Source organism: Capsicum annuum, chromosome 11 (assembly GCF_002878395.1).
Source record: "Capsicum annuum cultivar UCD-10X-F1 chromosome 11, UCD10Xv1.1, whole genome shotgun sequence".
Lineage (NCBI taxonomy): Eukaryota > Viridiplantae > Streptophyta > Magnoliopsida > Solanales > Solanaceae > Capsicum > Capsicum annuum.
The window spans coordinates 118,915,507-118,935,269 of NC_061121.1; positions in this window are offsets into that span (position 1 = coordinate 118,915,507).

Genomic DNA, 19,763 nt, shown 5'->3' on the forward strand with positions numbered 1-19,763 from the left:
CCCATAGCAGTACCATAAAGCCTTTAACAGAAATAGTAAGAATATCTGATTGGGATATGCCCCCAACTATAGACAAAACCAACATCCCTAAATAAATTAGAATTTCCAAAAATATCCATAATAGGAAATGAAGCCTTACGTAAAGATAGAAGCTCACCACTTCAATCCAATAGTTGTCCCTAAGCTAATTACTATGTAGGAGTAGAATGACTGGTTGTTGTATATCAAGGGTATATAGCTGCTTAAAGATGGGTTACCAAGTGATCACTAGCATAAACTTAGGAAATGGATGAAAAAGTACCATTTATAAAACCAAGTAAAACCATCTATATTCACACAACCATACATATATATATATAACACTATGTCGAGAAATAGGACTGGCCTTAGAATGTCATTAAAACCTTTACCTCGGCTATGTAGCTTTGCCATCCTAAACTACCCATGGGCTATATGGGTTCAGCTCCCCCTATTGAAAGGTCTCCAATGCGTAAAGTCGCACAACCAGGGAAGAAAACCAAGAATAAATAGTGCATCCCCTAAATATAAAGTGTTACCTCATGCAAGTGGTCACCAAGACCAAACTTTACATCGACAAATTTGAGTTTGAAGTTTTGGTCCCCCCGAGACCTCTACCTTTCACAACTATGCTAACATCCCCGCCATTATTACCCAATTAAAACTATTACAAAGCAACCCACCAACACATTTACCATTTATTAACCAAGGCCATTAGTAGTGATATCGTTATACTGATTATACTTGCAATTATTGTTCATAGCCAACCATATATTGGTTTAAGGTACTCCATGTACCCATCATTATTTCCAATAAACCAAAACCATGGCCACCAAGGCCTTTCCAATCCATTTAAAACCATTTAAACAATTAATATTAGTTAGGGTTTCATTATCAAGTTTAAACCATGCATATGTTCCACTGAAAAACCAACATTATAGTTAAAACATTGTTAAAGGTATTTTTATCAAACACATTGGGGGCATACTATTTCAAAAACCAAAGTCCATTACTAAAGTACCATTCCCATGAAACTAGTTATCCAAAACCACCATTAATCCATATAAAAGAATAATTAAATCAAGGGAAAACCAAAACCAAGCATTTATAAACAAAAAACCCAAATCATATTTGAAAATCAAAAATCATACCACATTCAAATCATAAAAACATTGAATAAAATTGTACCTTTAGTTTGAACTAACAATGAGGGAAGATAACATGACTTAATTGACAAAGTAGATGGAGACAAAATACCAAAAAGATGCTATAATTAGTATTCTAATTGAACCCCTAGCTTCCTTGCCCAGAAGCTTTTGAGAGAATTATAGAGTGTTTAGGAAGAGTTCCTAAGTGTTAATGAATTGAATAATAGGGTAAATATCCTCCCAAGTGAGTTAGAAATCGTGGGACCTTATAAGGGTTAGTGGGGAAATGTCCATAATACCCTCACTAAGTTGTACAAAATTACATCATAGGGGTACAACTAACTATCACGAGTCGTATCCTTCGATACAAGTGGTACCCGTCACTCGTATCCTAAGCCTTAACCCTTGTAACCAACACAGTCAGGTGTACAAATCATCCTACCCAAGTCATATTAACGACATTTGATCTGTACCCTTTACCCATATCCCTGGCAAGATAGAATCACAGAAGGTTGAACACTTCCTACCGTACGAGTACTGGGTATGACTCATACCTTGACTTACGGATAATGGTGAGCCACTCGTACTTAGATCAAACTTAAGTTACAAAGACTAAGGTTAAGTAAAGGAACCAACTGATCTGTATCTAACCATACGACTCGTACTACTAAGTCGTACACATTCCAGTGACCAAAATCCATCCCACCAACCAATACTGGTCAGCATACGACTAGACCATACCATTCGTACCCCAACATATAGCTGGTACCCATGAGTCGTATTGGTTCCAGAGACCAAAATTCCATGAAATTTTATAAGGTCCAGAAACCAGGATGGTTTAAACTCCCCAATTAGGAACATTCTTCCCCGAATGACGGATAAGGTAAGGGTAACCGCACGCACGAGTCATTCACATTATTGAATATATTTCTAATCTCTAACAAAGTTTGAAAACAAAGAGGCAAAGATATCAATCTTTCCTTTAACAAACTCAAAAAATAAAGATGTTTTGAAGACACATACCTTCTGCACGAATCCCATGAGCAGAAAATAGGTGAGGATACTTGCACTTCATGTCCTCATCCGCTGCCTAGGTAGCTTTTTCCAACTTATGGTACTACCACAGAACAATAATCAAAGCCACATCCTTGGTTTGAAACTGATGAACCTGCCTATCTAAGATCTAAACTGAAACCTCTTCATAAGTCAGTGAGTTCGAGATACCTAACCCCTCTACTAGAACAATCGAAGAAGAATCACTAAGACACTTCCTCAGCATGGAGACATAAAATACCGGATGAACTGAGCTCAATCTAGAAGGTAAATCTAACTCATAAATAAAATTACCAACCCTTCGTGAAATCATATAAGGACCAACATACCAAGGAATGAGTTTTCTCTTCTTACAAAACCACACTACTCCCTTCTTGAGGAAAACCTTATCCCCAACCTCAAACTCTAATTTTCCATGCCTAACATATGCATAGGAATTTTGCCAACTTTGCATATCCTTAAGCCTATCCTATATCAACCTCACCTTTTTCATAGCCTGATAGATCAAATTCGATCCGAACATATCCGCCTCATCAAGCTCAAACCAACCAATAGGAGATATATATCTCCTACAATATAATGCCTCAAAAGGATCCATACTAATACTAGAATAATAGCTATTGTTGTAAGGAAACTCTACCAAAGGTAGATGCTCAATCTAATTTCCACCATAATCAATCACACAAGCCTAAAGCATATCCCCAAATGTCTGAATAGTTCTTAAGGTTTTTCCATCTGTCTGCAGATGAAATGAAGTACTCAGACTCACCTTAGTACCCAATACCTTCTTAAAAATCCACCAGAAATGGGATGAGAACTGAGTACCACAATCTTAACTAATTAAAATAGGTACTCCATTCAACTTCACAATCTTCTAAAGATATAACTTCACATAATCCTCTGCCGAGAAGGTAGGCCTTACAGGCAAGAAGTGAGCAAACTTTGTCATCCTATCCATGATAACCCAAATAAAATCCTATTGATTACAAGACCGAGGAAGACCGGTAACAAAATCCATATTGATTACCTCTTATTTCCATTCGGGCAAAACAATTTCTTGATACAACCCATAAGGTCTTATATGCTCAACTTTAACTTGTTTAACACACTAAGCACTTGGTCAGAAAATTAGCCATATCCCTTTTCATACCATTCCACTAATACATCTTTTTGAGATCATGATACATCTTTGTGGAACCAGGATGAACAGCATAGCGCGACTCATGCTCCTCAGCCAAACTCCTTCGCTATAACCTATCGACATCTGGAATACACAACCTTTCTTGGTACCATAACATACTATCACCACTAATCTCAAATACCATCACCTTTTACAACAAACTTCACACTTCAAGACAAGATCCAGTACTTTATTACGCTTAATCTCTACACCAAAAGACAGTTAACCACTTCTTGTACCATTACACCTCTGTCTTTAGAGTCTAAGAGGCGAACTTTAGGATTAGCCAAGCAGTGAATATCCTTCACCAACTCCTACTTTCCTTTCTCAGCATGATCCAAACAGCCCATGGACAACCAGTAAAGAGCATCAACAACATTATTAGCCTTACCTGGGTGATAGTAAAGACTGATGTCATAGTCCTTGAGAAGCTTAAGCCATCTCATTTGCCTAAGATTGAGCTCCTTCTAAATGAACACAAATTATAGACTCTTATGATCAGAAAAATATGTCTACGTGCACTCCATACAGTAAACACTGATAGATTTTCAAGTCAAAAACCAACTTCAATAGCTCCAAATCATGAATAGGATAATTTCTCTCTTGTACCTTCAACTTCCTGGAATCATAGGCAATTACCTTCCCATGCTGCATCAAAACACAACCAAGACCTACTCGGGATGCATCATAAAAGACCACGAACCTATCATTGCCTTTCAGTAAAGTCAAAATTGGAGTTAAAGTTAGCTTATCTTTCAACTTCTCAAAACACCCTTCACAAGCATCTGACCAAGCAAACTTAACCTTTTTCTATGTCAACTTAGTCAAAGGAGCAACTATCAATGAAAATCCTTCCAAAAACCACCTATAATACCCAGACAAGCCAAAGACGCTCTGAATGCCGGTTGGAGTCGTGGGTCTAGGCCACCTCTTAGCTGCAGCCACCTTTTGCAGATCAACCATGATCCTTTAGCTAGAAATTATAAAACCAAGAAAAGTCATAATGTTCAAGCAAAACTCACATTTGGAAAATTGCATACAACTTTTGTACCTCACTTTTGGAATAAACTAGAATGTCATCAATAAACACAATGATGAAGAGATCCAAGAACTGCCTGAAAACCCTGTTCATCAAGTCCATAAATGCCACCAGGGCATTAGTCAATTTAAATGACATCACCAAAACTCAAAATTCCCATACCGAGTATAAAAATCCATCTTAGAGATATCTACCTCTCTAATCTTTAAATGATGTTACCTAGATTAAAGATCTATCTTAGAAAAAACTTGGAACCTTGCAACTGATGAAACAAATCCTATATTACTGTATGAGGATACTTGTTCTTGACCATCACCTTATTCAACTGCCTGTAGTGAATGGACATCCAAAGCGAACCATCCTTCTTGCGCATGAACAACACCAAAGCACCCCATAAAGATATAATATTATGAATAAACCCCTTATCCAAAAGATCCTTAAGTAGCTCCTTGAGTTCTCACAATTTAGTTGATGCCATTCACTAAGGAGGAATAGATATTGGATGAGTGTCCAGAACCAAATCAATACCAAACATTATTTTCCTATCTGGAGAAACACCAGGAAGATCATCCGGAACGACCTCAAGAAACTCATTTACTACCGAAACTGATAGTAAAAGGACCTTCCATGTTAGAATCATTAACTAAAACCAAGTGATAAAGGAAACCTTTAGAGATTAACCTTTAAGCTCTAAGTTAAGAAATAAAACTCCCCCTAGGAAATAGGGAACCACCCTCCTACTTTATAACCGATTCACCAGGGAAACTAAATACAACCTTATGGCTCCAACAATCCAAGGACGCGTAACAAGAGTATAACCAACCTATCCCTAGAATAACATCAAAATCCACCATATTAAGTTCAAACAAATCCACCAAATATTGATTACCACATATCCCCTACAGACTCTGACAATAATAACTGAGTCTCCTACCAAGGAAGAAATAGAAAAATGATTCGAAATAACCTCAGAATTAATACCAATACATACATCCATAATTAGGGTCACATAGAAAAGAGTGGACCCTGAATCAGGCAGACAATATACGTCACAAAAAAAGAGTTGCAACATACCGATAACGACATCAGGCGATGCCTCAGATTCCTGTCTGGATGCTAAAGTGTACAACCTTTTCCAACCAACACTAGAACCAGGAGCAGTAACAGAAGTAAAAGTAGTACCACCGAGTGCAGGAGCATATGATGAAGCCACCATTACCTTTTTTCTCCTATAGAAACCTTATTAATTGGAAAATCCCTGATCTGATGGTCTGCTTGGCCATGCTTGGCCATACTTGAAGTATTTGTCCCTCCCTTCATTTCCTTAACCTCGATGAAGGCTACCATAGAATCGGCTTGGAAGGCAAAAAGAAACCAACTATTTACCACTCACTTGAGATTGGGCACCCTGTGCCAAAAAATTATCACTACCCTGATGGCGCCTATCACTCGACTGCTTCAGGTTAGGAGCACTAGCAGTAGAGAAGGAACTAGTACTTCCCCACTTCTTTTTTGCTCATTTACCTCCATCTTACCTACCCTAGGACTAAGCACCTTTGTTATAAAAAAATCTACTCTTCTTACGCTGCCTATCTCCGAACTCCACCTCTTTCCTCTTCTCATTCTCTACCTGCTGCATATAAATAGTCAACCTAAAAATGTCTATATGTTTAATCAGTGAAATAATCTTGTTTTCCAAGATCAAATCCCAATTTAACTCAAAAGAGAACTTCTCATCCTTGCTCTCATATCGTCCACTATCATGAGCATACCTTAACAGTTAATAGCCTGGAGAAATTTTACATTAGTCACCTCACTCTAAGAAAGACTAGTAGCAACAAGAGGAGCTCCAGAACTATCAGGGATAGGACCCTAAGATCGAAGGCAAACTCCGAACGTAGTAGTACCCCATCAACATTGTCCCAATATAGGACTGAACAGTTTACTTATGTTCCAAATCATCGAGGCATAATCTGAAAGTGAACAACCAAGGATTAGAGATGAATTCCAGGACGTAGATTCCAAGCTTAAAAATAGGATACCAAGAAAGTGAAATATTTCAAAATACCTTATATCCTTTCTCTTATGAAAGTGGTGCACTACACCCCCTTAAAGAGACTTTACTCGACATGGCTTTGTGGACTCCCAATTGACTATGAACCTAAAGTTATGATCCCAACTTGACACAACCCGATTGGGGCCTTATCATAATGGGCATCCCAAGTCCAACCAGGACCAGGGACCACCCCTTATTACCCAACCTAACCATCACCAACATACCTTCAGTCGGTTGTATACCGAACAGATAATAAGATTGCATGACTAGAAAAGGACTGACTTTAGGATAGGTCTATTCCTAGACCAACTCTACCAAGTCATTCCATCTACCAAACCGCACCAATCAAACCACCAAGCCAAACCAATAACAATCCAAGGTCCATAAACCAAGCCAAAACCAAATGAGATCAAAATATAATAATATTAATCCCATAATGAAATACGATGGAATAGTGAGAAATTATGTCTAATGAATTCATCCCCAATTCTAATGACAATATTGAGGCCAACACCAATACCGATCCCACCCATTCCAACCTATAATAGTTCCCCAAATTCTCTAACCAAAAGAGTAAGAATATTCAGTTGGGACATGCCTCCAACCATAGCAAAAAACAACATCCTAAGAGAAATTAGAATATGTAAAAATATCCATAATATGAAATAGAGCCTTCCAGAAATATGAAAGCTCAACACTTTAATCCAACAGTTGTCTCGGAGTCAATCACTAGGTAAGAGGAGTAGAATGGTCGATTCCTACAGAGCGTGGTTATACAACTGCCTAAAGACGTGTTAGCGAGTGATCGCTAGCATGAACTCAGGATATGGATAAAATAATGTCATTTATAAAACCATGTCAAACCATCTATATGCATACAACCATGCATAAATATATATATCCCCATGCCAGGAAAGGGGACCGGGTTTAGCATGCCATTAAAACCTTTACCTAGGTTGTGTAGCTTTATCGTCTTAACTCAACCACGCATTATATGGGTTTAGCTCCCCTTGCTGAAAGGGCCCTAGTGTGTAAAACCAAACAACCAGGGATAAAAACCTGAGATGACTAGTACATTCCCTAAATATAAAGTATGACATCAGGCACACGGTCACTAAAACCAAACCTCACATCGGCCAATATGAGTTTCCAATTTTGGTCCCCCCCGGGTACATACCATGCCATTATTGCCCAATTAAAACATTACCAAGAAACCAACCAATTTGTTGACCATTTATTAACCAAGGCCTTTAGTAGTGGTATCATTATACTGACTATACATGAAAGTCTTATCCATAGTCAACAATATATAGGTTAAAGGTTCCATGTACCCTTCACAATTTCCAATTAACCCAAACTGTGGCCACGAAGGTCTTTCCAATCCATTTAAAACTATTTAAACCATTCATATCATTTAGGATTTTATTACCAAGTTTAAACCATGCATAAGCTCTATTTAAAAAATAATATTATAGTGAAAACATTGTTAAAGGCATTTTATCAAACATATTGAGGGCATATTATTTCCAAAATCGATATCCATTACCAAAGAACCATTCCGATGTAATCAATTATCCAAAACTACCATTAATGCTTATAAAAGATAATTAAAATATGGAAAAACCATAACCAAGCATTTATAACCAAAACCCTAAAATCATATTTGAAAACCCAAAAGCATACAACATTTAGATCATAAAAACATTATATAAAACCATGTCTTTAGTTAGAAATAACAATGAGGGAAGAGAACAAGCCTTAATTGGTAAAGTACAAAGAGGGAAACCACCAGTAAGATTCCCAAATTAGTCCTCTAGTTGATACCCTAGCTTTCTTGCCCAAAAGCTTTTGAGAGAATTATGGAGTGTTTAGGAAGAGTTTTTAAGTGTTAATGAATAAAATAATAGGGTAAATAGCCTCCCAAGTGAGTTAGAAGTTGTGGTACCACTTTTGGGTAAGTAGGGAATTATCCAGAATACCCCCACTTAAGTTGCACAAAATCTCACCACAAGGGAACGACTGACCCTTACGAGTCGTATCCTTTAATATGAATAGTACCCACTACTCTTATCCTAAGACTTAACCTTTGGACCTAACAGTGTCCAGTGTATTCATCCTACCTAAGTCGTATTGATAACATACAATTTGTACCCTTCCCCCGTATCCCTGGCAAGATAGAATCACAGAAGGTTCGAACACTGCCCACCATACGAGTCATGGGTATGACTTTTACCATGGAATATGACTCCTAGTAAGCCACTCATACTCAAACCAACTTAAGTTACCCAGTCTAAGGTTAAGTGGAGAAACCAAATGATCTGTATTCAATCATATGACTCTTACCACCAAGTCATACCCATTCAAGTGACAAAAATCCATCCTACCAACCAGCATTAACCAGCATACAATTGGACCATACCATTCATACCCAACATACGACTCGTACCCATGAGTTGTATTGAGTCCAGAGACTAGAATTCTAGGAAATTTTCTAAGGTCCAGAAACTAGGATGTTTCACTAAATCATAGCTTAAGGGTATTCCAATCCTTACTAGTTCTATAGGGAAATTCTTCTTCAAGTATTCTTTCTAAGCCATCCCAAGCACTAAAACCATTCCACAACTAAGAATATATAGGTCAACATACTCTTAAGTTTAGTGAACAAGGTCACTCTCATCTACAAGAGTAACTAGAGTATTCTCATGCTATTCATGAGATTACAAGTCCAACTAAGGTTCTAGATTATAGGTCAAGCATCACACTTTATAAGTTTAATAGCCTAAGTGATTCAACTAGTCGCAAGAATCACCATTTACCAATCCAACATCTAAGACCTTGTAAAATCTTTTCAAGATATCATAGTTATACTACAATAAAGATCAATCTAACTACAAGTAAGCCTAACCTACCTTGAGCCCAAATAGCTCATGAACCAACAATCTTTGTCTTACCTTTCCTTGAAGATTCTTCCATGAGCCAAGCTATCAATAGCATAATCTATGCATTATTACAAGGATAACAACACCCATATTGCACAATTGTGCTATGGGTCCAAAATGACACCAAAAAACCCTCCAAAGTGGGTCTCACATACAAAAAATAAGTTTTCAAGACCAACCCATTGTTCAAATACCATTGGTAGTTATAACCCTCAAGAAATTTGAGCAAAATAATCATATTTTGGGTAAAATCAAGCCTCAATGCATTTGGGGTTTTTGGCCAAGAAATCGAGAAATCAACACCAAAACTTAAAGGAATCTTACCTTATATTCATAGCAAAAAATGATTACACAAGCTATTCAAGCTCCGAATCAACCCACAAGACTTACATTAAGGATTTTACACTCTATTAGGGTTTTTAAGCTTAAGAGAGAGTCAAAAATAACCAAATTCTTGGTCAAAACAACATTTAAATAGGCCTTGCCCAGGCCTCAATAAGTGCAATCGCGCACACAGGCTAGGCAATTGTGGATCGTGTATTTACACCTTACCCATCGCGATCGCAGTATCTTTACCTTTTTAGTTGATAGCTGAATCTTGGAATTTTGATTCTAAGTTTCAGCCAATGCTTCAGGATGCATCCAAAATACAATACGAGTAAATAATATATGCAACTATTTAGATTTCAACATTCAAGAGGCGTTGGCAAAGTCAGATTCTGCATCCTAGGTTGTTTGCCCAAATTTTTTTTTGGTGTCCAATTGGAACCATCGAAGAGTTCAAAAAGGGGAAAGGGTTCTAAAAAACAAACAGGCTTCAAAGTAATCAAAGTATCAGTTCTAGCAAGTCATAAATGACTTAAGGCAGCTATAGAGAATCTCTATCAATGAAAATAAGCAGGAATATGAGAAATTACCTGAAGGGTCATTACAGAATCAAGTCATCAATCCTTGAAACACAAATACAACCATGAAATGTAAAACACCCTCAGAATCTATGGTGACCTTCTCATACTCACCACTCAACACTTGGTTGTAAAGGAAGTGAAACTTATTATCCTCAAACTGATGATCCCGAGTCTGCTCAAATAATAAAGACCTTATTTTAATACTAGCAAGAATCCTCCTAAGGTCTGAAATATGAAGGCAAACATCAAGTTCACTAAGGACTAGATGTCCCATTCCATCTAACAATGCACACCATAGAGATAATGCGACCAAATTTTAAGCGCAAAAACTATCACCGGTAACTCTAAATCATGAGTAGAGTAGTTCCACTAGTGAACCTTAAGCTATCTCAAAGCATGATAAAAAAACATGACCTTGATTCATCAAAACACAGCCTAGACCAACACCAGAAGCATAAAAAACATGAGGAATCCCTTACCCTCAACAAGAAGAGCTAGAATAGGATCCGAAGTGAGAAAATCATTGATCTTTCCAAAGCTTAACTCACACTCCTCTAACCATAAAAAGGTAATCTCCTTATGAGTCAATCTGGTGATAGGGGATGAAATAGTAACAAAACCCATGATGAATAATCTATAATAACCGGCCAAACAAATAAAGGTACGAACCTCAGTCAAAGATATAGGTCTAGACCAAACATGAATCACCTCAATCTTGGATGGATCTACCATAATACCATCCTTAGACACTATATATCCAAAAAATCACTAACTCAAGCAAAAACTCACACTTAGATAACTTAACAAAAAGTACATAATCTCTCAATGTCTAGAGCACAATCCTCAAATATTATGCATGCTCCTCTCTACTCCTTGAATACACAAGGATGTCATCAATGAACACAATCACGAAGGAAGACTAATAAGGCCTAAATACTTAGTTTATCAAATCCATGAATGCAGTTAGGCGTATTCAACTCAAATAACATCACCAAGAACTCATAATGACCATAATGGGTCCTCAAGGTTTCCTTTGGGATATCCTTAACCCGAATCCTGAAATGATGGTAACAAAATCTCAAATCAATCATAGAAAGCATTGTCCTCTTGAAGCTAGTCAGAAAAATCATCAATGTGAGGCATAGGATAATGGTTCTTCATTGTCACCTTATTAAGCTAACTATAATTAATACGCATACAAATACAACCAACTTTCTTCTTCACAAAAAATATAAGAGCTCCCCAAGGGGACACATTCAGTCTAATAAAACCCTTACCAAGAAGATCCTTAAATAGAGAATTTACCTTTTTAAGCTCGGCAAGAGCTGTATGATAAGGTGTCATAGAACTAGGTCGGGTGTTAAGCTTAAGGTCAATAGAAAAGTCAATATCACGGATAAGAAAAATACTAGGTAGGTTAGCAAGAAACACATAAGGAAACTCACAAGCTACAAGAACAGAGTAAAGTAATGGACTCTAAGCACTTTTATCAAAAATATATGTGAGATAAGACTCGCAGCCCCTTTAAATAAGACTCCTAGCATGAACATAAGAAATAATCCTCATTGGCTCATGGCTAACTACTTTTTGCCACATAATTAGGGCAAGCCCAGCATCGCTAAGTTAATGGTCATAGCATAACAATCCATGACTACGTGAAAGTGGGATAACCAGTCTATGCCAAAAATCACATCAAAATCTACTATATCTAGAGTAATAAGATTAGAATAAGTATAACCATTGCTAAAAGTCATAATATATAATTTAAAAACCTAATCCACTACTAAAGATTAACCTATAGAAGTAGATACACGCAATGGCATACATAATATATCCTAAGATAACTTTAGTCGTGATGCATAAAAAGTTGAAATATAAAAATAAGTGAATCCCAAATAAAATAAATCCAGGGTTAACTAGAGGCACACCAAAATCAAACCTGTAATAATAGCATCAAAAGTCTTAGCCTTGGCCGCCCAAGTAGGTACTAAATACAACTTACCCTGTCCGCCACCTGGATAGGTACCAGATCTATCTCCTACCCTACATTCCTGAGAACCTCCTCGAGTACACTAGAAAACACTCTTAGGTGAGGGATGAATTTCTCTAATAGGGGAAGCACTATGAGATAAAACAAAAATTTCCCAATGACTAAGGCACTCACACACAAAGTGTTCAAAAGACCAACACGTATAATATGCCCTCTAAAATGAACTAGAACCAACAAATATGGTTGACTCAAAATAACCACCAAAACTAGAAAAAATAGAAGATACAACCCTCGAAGACTGATTGCCACCCTGACCAGGGCGGTCTCTTTCATTAGACTGACCTCCATCAATAATCTAATGTACTTCTTGAATAGGTCAACTTAGCTGGCTCTAAGGCTGATAGAATGGACATAGAGAAAACCTACTCTATGAACTATTATCTCTAGGTTGGGAACTACGATGGCTCCCACTTAATCTACCTTGAAACATAAATCTCTTATCACGACCCTCACTCTGTATCACCTCATTACTCGAGCGTGATCTGATGCTGTATCAAAAGACCTACCCATATCAACTAAACTCTGTGTAGGCATACAAATTGGGAGTCCTAACCCTCTATAAAGAAATGAACCCTCTCACACTCAATATCCAAAATAGAAGTTTCATGCTTAGCCAATTCATGAAAATGAGCCTCGAACATTACAAATGTCATGCAGCTCTGCTCCAATCTAGAGAACTAATCCCTTAAATAATTTCTAAGGCTGTGAGTCATGTACTTATCTAAGAATATCCCAGAGAACTGAGGCCATATCAAAGAAGAAGATTCAGTTAGTCTAGAATCCATATAACCTCTCCACTATTGTCAAGCTACCAAGTAAAACTCAAATATGGTGTAATCCAATATCAAGAATCAATCCAACAACTTCTGTTTCTCAGAAGACATAAAAGAATAAGCAACCACTAGCTGAGAAATTATCAGTGTAGGAGTAACCTCAATTCCTAGAGCTGTAGCTACAAGTTACGCCCCTGTCTTAGTACCACTCTGATTTGTAGAGTGTGCACCATCAGAGGACGAACTACTAATTAGATCCAAAATACTGGTGGAGTTTGGGTTGGTCACTGGCCCACTACTGACTAGGATGGAAGAACCTCTGGCTTAGAAGGGGGAATAGGGTCTGGTAAAGGCCCCCAATCTTAGACCCCAGTTGGAGATAATCTCTGGCTTTCTATGACCTCCAAGTTATCCATAAATAGGAGTAAGATCCCTAGGCTCCATTTTGTGAACCTTATCTTGTGTAGCGGTAGCACGCATCCTAGCCATCTACGAAAAAGTAAAATCAAGGGTATATTTTATAAAAAAACTCAGACTCTTAGCACAATATGAGTGAAAGAAGTGAAGAACTCCTAAGAATGTTCCATAGACTCTTGAAGATAGGAAATGGATGTCATTATTTAAATTCGTAGAACTCTACAAGCAATTTGCTCTTGTACTAATAATATTGGTGTATCCTAGGCTCTAATACCAATTTGTCACGGCCTGATTTATGAGTCATGATGGCACGTACTCTATCCCGCTAGTAGGTAAGCCAAACCATAACCCAGATTTAAACATAATAGGTTAACTTGGTGGAAAATTCCCCAAAAGGGCCTAATAGGCAATCCAATCCAATAATTACACAAGATAATAGAAATAGTTTAAAGGTATTGACTACATAAATACTATTCCACAACCTAGTAGAGCCAGTACAAGAGCATCTAGAAATAGAAATACCACCTAAGTATCTAGAATGGTCAGTACAAATATCTCAAAATAAAAGACTAAACATAAAATATAAAGGGAAATGTGTCAATTGGTCTCCAAGAGCTCACCCTATCTCGAGATATCAACATTGCAAGAACACAAATCAACAGTGGCAAATACTACTCAGATTTACAAAGAAAATTTATAGAAGTGTCGTATGAGTACCCAAATAGTGAGTACTCAGTTGGTATCATCATCTGGCTGAGCTAAATCATGATATAAGAATGATAAAATACAAGATATCAGAACTAAGTCAAGGTACAGAAGTGAACCTGAATCAACTCCAATATCGTTGTGCAAGGTAAATAATTCAATCGGGATACAGTATAACATAAGGCATCAACACATGCCAACTTTGTCGTGTATAATAAGTAAATAAATTAAATAATAATGCATTATGAAGCATCGACACAAGCAACTATAGATAAAAAAAAAATTAACTTTAATATGCAAATTAGTATGAAAAATAAATAATTTATCACAAGCCCCCATATGCCTAAAGAGTACACTTAAAGATAGAATAAGGCAACCATTTATCGCTTACAAATACTTATCATTGCCATTTAATCGACATGCCCTAATTTACCATTATTCAATAATTTTTCCACTATTTAACAACTTTATCATTGTTATCCACTAGTTGTCATTTATTTATTAACCATCTCTTATCAACTAATGCATTCATTAACTAATCATTATATAACCACAAGGCATGATTATCAATTATTCACTAGATAACCACGAATCACCATTTATAAATTAAGCATCTTTTCTCGACTAGTTATCATTTCACATATAAGCACCTTTTATCAACTAGTTATCATACTATCAACTAATCATTATTTATCAAGCCATACTATAGGATAGGATATATTCAGACTTGAATCAATAGTTGTAATCATCAATGTCATAATCAACCTCCCAAATTGAATTGGGCATAATCAATATCATAATCATTCTTCGGAATCAAATTAGGTATAATCAACATCAATATCATCTTTTAAAATTTAACTGGGTATAATCAATATCATAATTATCCTCCAGAATTGAATCGAGTAATCAACATCATAAGGGCTAGTATAGTCAAGCATCATGATTACTAGCATAATTAATAGTATAACCCCCATGTAATTAATAAGATGACTTCTAGAACAATTAATAATACAATTAATAATACTATCAATAAGAATTTTTTCTATCATGACTACTAGCATAATTTTTTAGCATGATCATAACCATAAGTAATAGCTTCGGCAATAGCTTATCACAACATAATTAATATTTCCTCATAGCATAATGGATAATCACATCCATTAATCTATGAGATTTACTTTTAATGTCATCATCTGAATCACCATCAAGTGCCAAGGTTCCTCAATATTTCCTTAGAGGTATTCAATAAGTGTATAAGTGTTTCAGGAGGATTAATTATCAATCTTAACTTAAGGTGGGTCGACGAGCCCACTTCTGAATCCCCAAAATACATTCTAAGGCAGGTTGTACCCCAGACTAGGCTAAGTTATCTATATCCACTATTAGATGTTTAGCAAGCCATAAATATCCCTAAGGTAGGGGTTCTTCCCCACACAATTACAAAATTAAGGTCATTAAGGCATCTCCCTTTATTATAAGAAACTAAAGCCAATATTACCCTAGGCATATGTGACTAAGGCATGTTCATCTAAATTAACTAATCTAGGTCATTCTCATGCTAAACATGAGCCATGAATTCCAATTTACCTAACGTATAAGGAAACAAACTATGTGTTCCAACTCAACGATTTCAAATTGGCTTAAATGGTCCAACCAACCAAAGTTTTTCATTTAATCAATCCAACACCTAATATCCATCCTAAATCCAACACAATATCATAAACATACTATGAAGTAGCTCAATCTAATAAGGGATAAACCTAGCCTACCTCAACGCTGAAGAAAGTTTAATAATCCACTAACCCAACACTTTTTCCTTCCGAAAAAACTCCTCAAGATGCCAAGATATCATAAATACATTCTAATCATTAATACAAGAATAATGATACCTATATTGCACCATTGTTCTTTGGATCCAAAAGTCACACAAAAACTACATGTGGGTCCCACTTGTAGAAATTGTATTTTCAAAACCAACCCAACATTCTCGCATTCTCAAGGAATCATTACCCTAAAAAAATGGGAAAAATTTAATCTAAATTAGGGATAAAATTAAGCCCTCATACTTTTTGTTATTTTGAGAAAGAATTCAATAAAATCCACCAAGAAAAGGGTGAATTCTTACCTCAAATCAAAAACTAATCATGTTAACAAGAATTAATTAGGCTTCCCAATCTCCCACAAGCTTTAATCCCATTTAATCTCACTCTTTAAGGTTTAATATCTCAATAAATGGATGACAAATGGCTAAAATACCATAATAAGGGGCCTATTTATACCTAATCTAGTCCCTCGAGTTTTTCTAACGCGATACGGGCTATTACAAGTGCGATATATTTACGCTGCCATAAGATTTTATATCATCACCATCAATATGTGATCGCAGGACCTAGGCCTACTTTAGAGAGTCGTGGTCACAGTTCAAAGAACCACTATTGTGATGCACCAAAATCCTGATTCACCAGATATTTCTATGTCTAAAGTGGACTTCAATTAAGTGCCCAGGATTCTTTTAGAATTCCTTATATGTAAATAATCTGTGCAGCCACACCAAATTCTACATTTTAGACTCAATGGCTCAATTAAAATTTACATTCAAGGTCGTTTTGAAGTATGGATCCAATACCCAATTTCCAATTTCTTAACTTTTTGACTAATAGGTCAAAATGAGCTCGAGTATCTTGGGATCCAAACCAAAGGTTCAGCCATCCTAAAATTGACATTTTAGAGTTGCTAACATAGTTACAATTTGCATTCGAAGTCTTTTAACTAAAGTTTTTTCCCAGTGGCCATTTGGAACCAACAAAGATTTCAAATTAGGAAATTAGCTCTAAAAACCAAATGAACTTCCAAATAACTGAACTATCAGCTCTAGCAAGTGATAAATGACTTGGGATGTCTCTAGGAAATCTCTAATAGTTAAAATAATCATAAATATAGAAAAACTACCTAAAGGATCATTACAATGCTTCTTTCAATTTTCATTATATTGATTATGGTTTGGCTTTTTTTTAGAAGCTCTGCCTTGGGTTGTGAGAGCTAATTTCTATTTTTTATCAATTTTTGTAACGGTTTTACTTGTCAAGTTTCACCATTATAAATTCCATCACAAACCCTAGATTTTTTATCGTGACAATATGACATAGAAAATGGAATCAAAAAATTACAAAATTTCTATTAAAGCACGTTGTACGTATACCACCAAGATTGTAAGATTTGTGCTCTGTCATCTTACCAAGATGATAATCTTCCTTTTCAAGGTCTCTAATGGCCCTAGTATGTACACTATTTTAGGCATGTATTTATGGGTTGAATTGCATATATTATTGGTTACCTGATTGTAATTGATTGGATTACCTTAGTATAAATGATTGATATGACTAACTAAAAGGGATTGATATAAAGAGTACAGTCAATGGTTTGTAAGTTAATGTGATTGTGAATATCTATTGAAAGTTTAGTTGGTCATGAGTTGTGTCTTGATCACTTTTTACTTTTGTTCAACTTATCTATTTTTATGCTGCTAAGTTAGGTAACACAATTGCCTGCTAATACATTATGATTGTATTGATACTACCTATGCTCTTATTTTTGTTGAGTGAAGACTTGTTCCAGCATTTGGAATGAAATCTCAACTTTTGCTTGGGATCAACACCTTTGATTTAAGGTTGAACACCATATTTGGACAATCAATAGATTTTTCTTTTTTTTAAGTCCTTTATTTTATACAGTGACTTTTCTATCTTTGATATTATCCTGTTTATTATCTCGATAAGTGTAAGGAATATACTTTTCAAAAATACATTCTAGAATTGAGCTTAATTAAGTAGAGGTAAGGCAACCCTATTCTCAAAAAATGATGTCCACTATTTCTTGGCCTTAGTTTGGAACTAAAAAGACACAATTCCTTACCATATATTTCAACCACATATATCTTATGTAGAAACTCATGTCAATTAATCCAAAACTAGAAAACATCCTTAGGCTCAATACCATGGTACACTAGAGGTTTTATCTTTATGAACATACAGAATATTTTATGCTTATCATTAGTTATACTGGTCCTAATATCTATCAACAAGTAAATTTCCATGGTTTTGTGTAAAATGATGCTATCGTATTTGCATTCTGTGTTTTTTCCAATTTTTGGGTAAATTTGAAAAATTTACAAAATGATTTTCCATTTTTGTTTAGTAGTTGCTATCGTATTCTTTTTTCTTTTTAAGAGTAAATTTTATAATTTTGTGTTAGGTAGGTGAGATGTTCTTGGTAGTTCTATGTGTGATTGCATGATCCAAGGTGTTGGTTGTGAAATCATGTTGATTATGTTCAATGACTACTTTTGAGGCACCAAGGATCATGGTTATGACTCTTGTATGTTGTTGTCTTAATGTTGAATTCGTGTAGTTGCTTGGTTTAGAGTATATAATGATCCTACTTGAGTTGAGAATATGCCATTTATGAGTGTGATTTTTGTTGTATTCTTTGTGGAATATTGATGTCTAAAACTTACCTGGTGTGTATGCAAAGCAAAATAAAAAATGTGGGTTTAGGAAATGATATAGGTATTTTGTTGATAGCCATGTTTCTTACCCTCTTTTATATTCCCTTGTGCATAATCTTAGTAAGCCCCACTGATCCTTTAGACTATATTCTTTGGCAACCTCATAATTAGCCGATCCTCTTATTTGATGGATCCTAATTTGATCCAAAGCTCCTAAGTGCTTTAGTTGAAAGGAATTGATGAAGTTAAGGAGTATAGAATTAAAGAAGGAAAGGTGAATATGAAACCCTAAATAATGATTGGTGTTGAAAAATTTTAATTTTTTGGGTTAGGAATGATTTCATGAAAAGAAAGAAAGTTTTGCAAAAGTCTAATCTTGTTTTGATAGGAAATACTCCCTACTTTGTATATGTAAAGGAAATTAATTATATGGGGCAAAACAAAAGAGATGTGGGAAAGTAGAGGTGGTGAAAGTTGGTCGTTAGAGATGAGTTCAATGTTAAGTGTGATCTATTAAAGCGCTTAGGGAAGATAGTCACTATTCCTAGCCAAAATAGTTCCAACCAATCCCTTAGCCTCCATTACAACCCTTACAGTCCTATTTAATTCTAAGCCTTAATATTTTGACATTAGTATTGTAATATTTCAATTAATTAAAGTTATAATTTGTGTTTAGGATAGGAATATACCTTATACACCTTATTTTGTTCATAAATGATAGGACATATAAAAGCATTTAGCTTAGTACTTGCATCCTCACTCAATGATGTAGTTGTAAGTTTATTTTAGATAGTTGATTAAAGGTTTGGAAGACCATAGTCATAACATCAACCTTGTGTACCAACAACCAAGATAACTAACCTAACCAACAAAGTTATATATCTTTAGTATGATTGTTCGTAGTACCTTAACACTAGTTTATCTCCATTATTGTCCAAGAACTTTATTTTACCACATTGTTTAAGTTTATTTT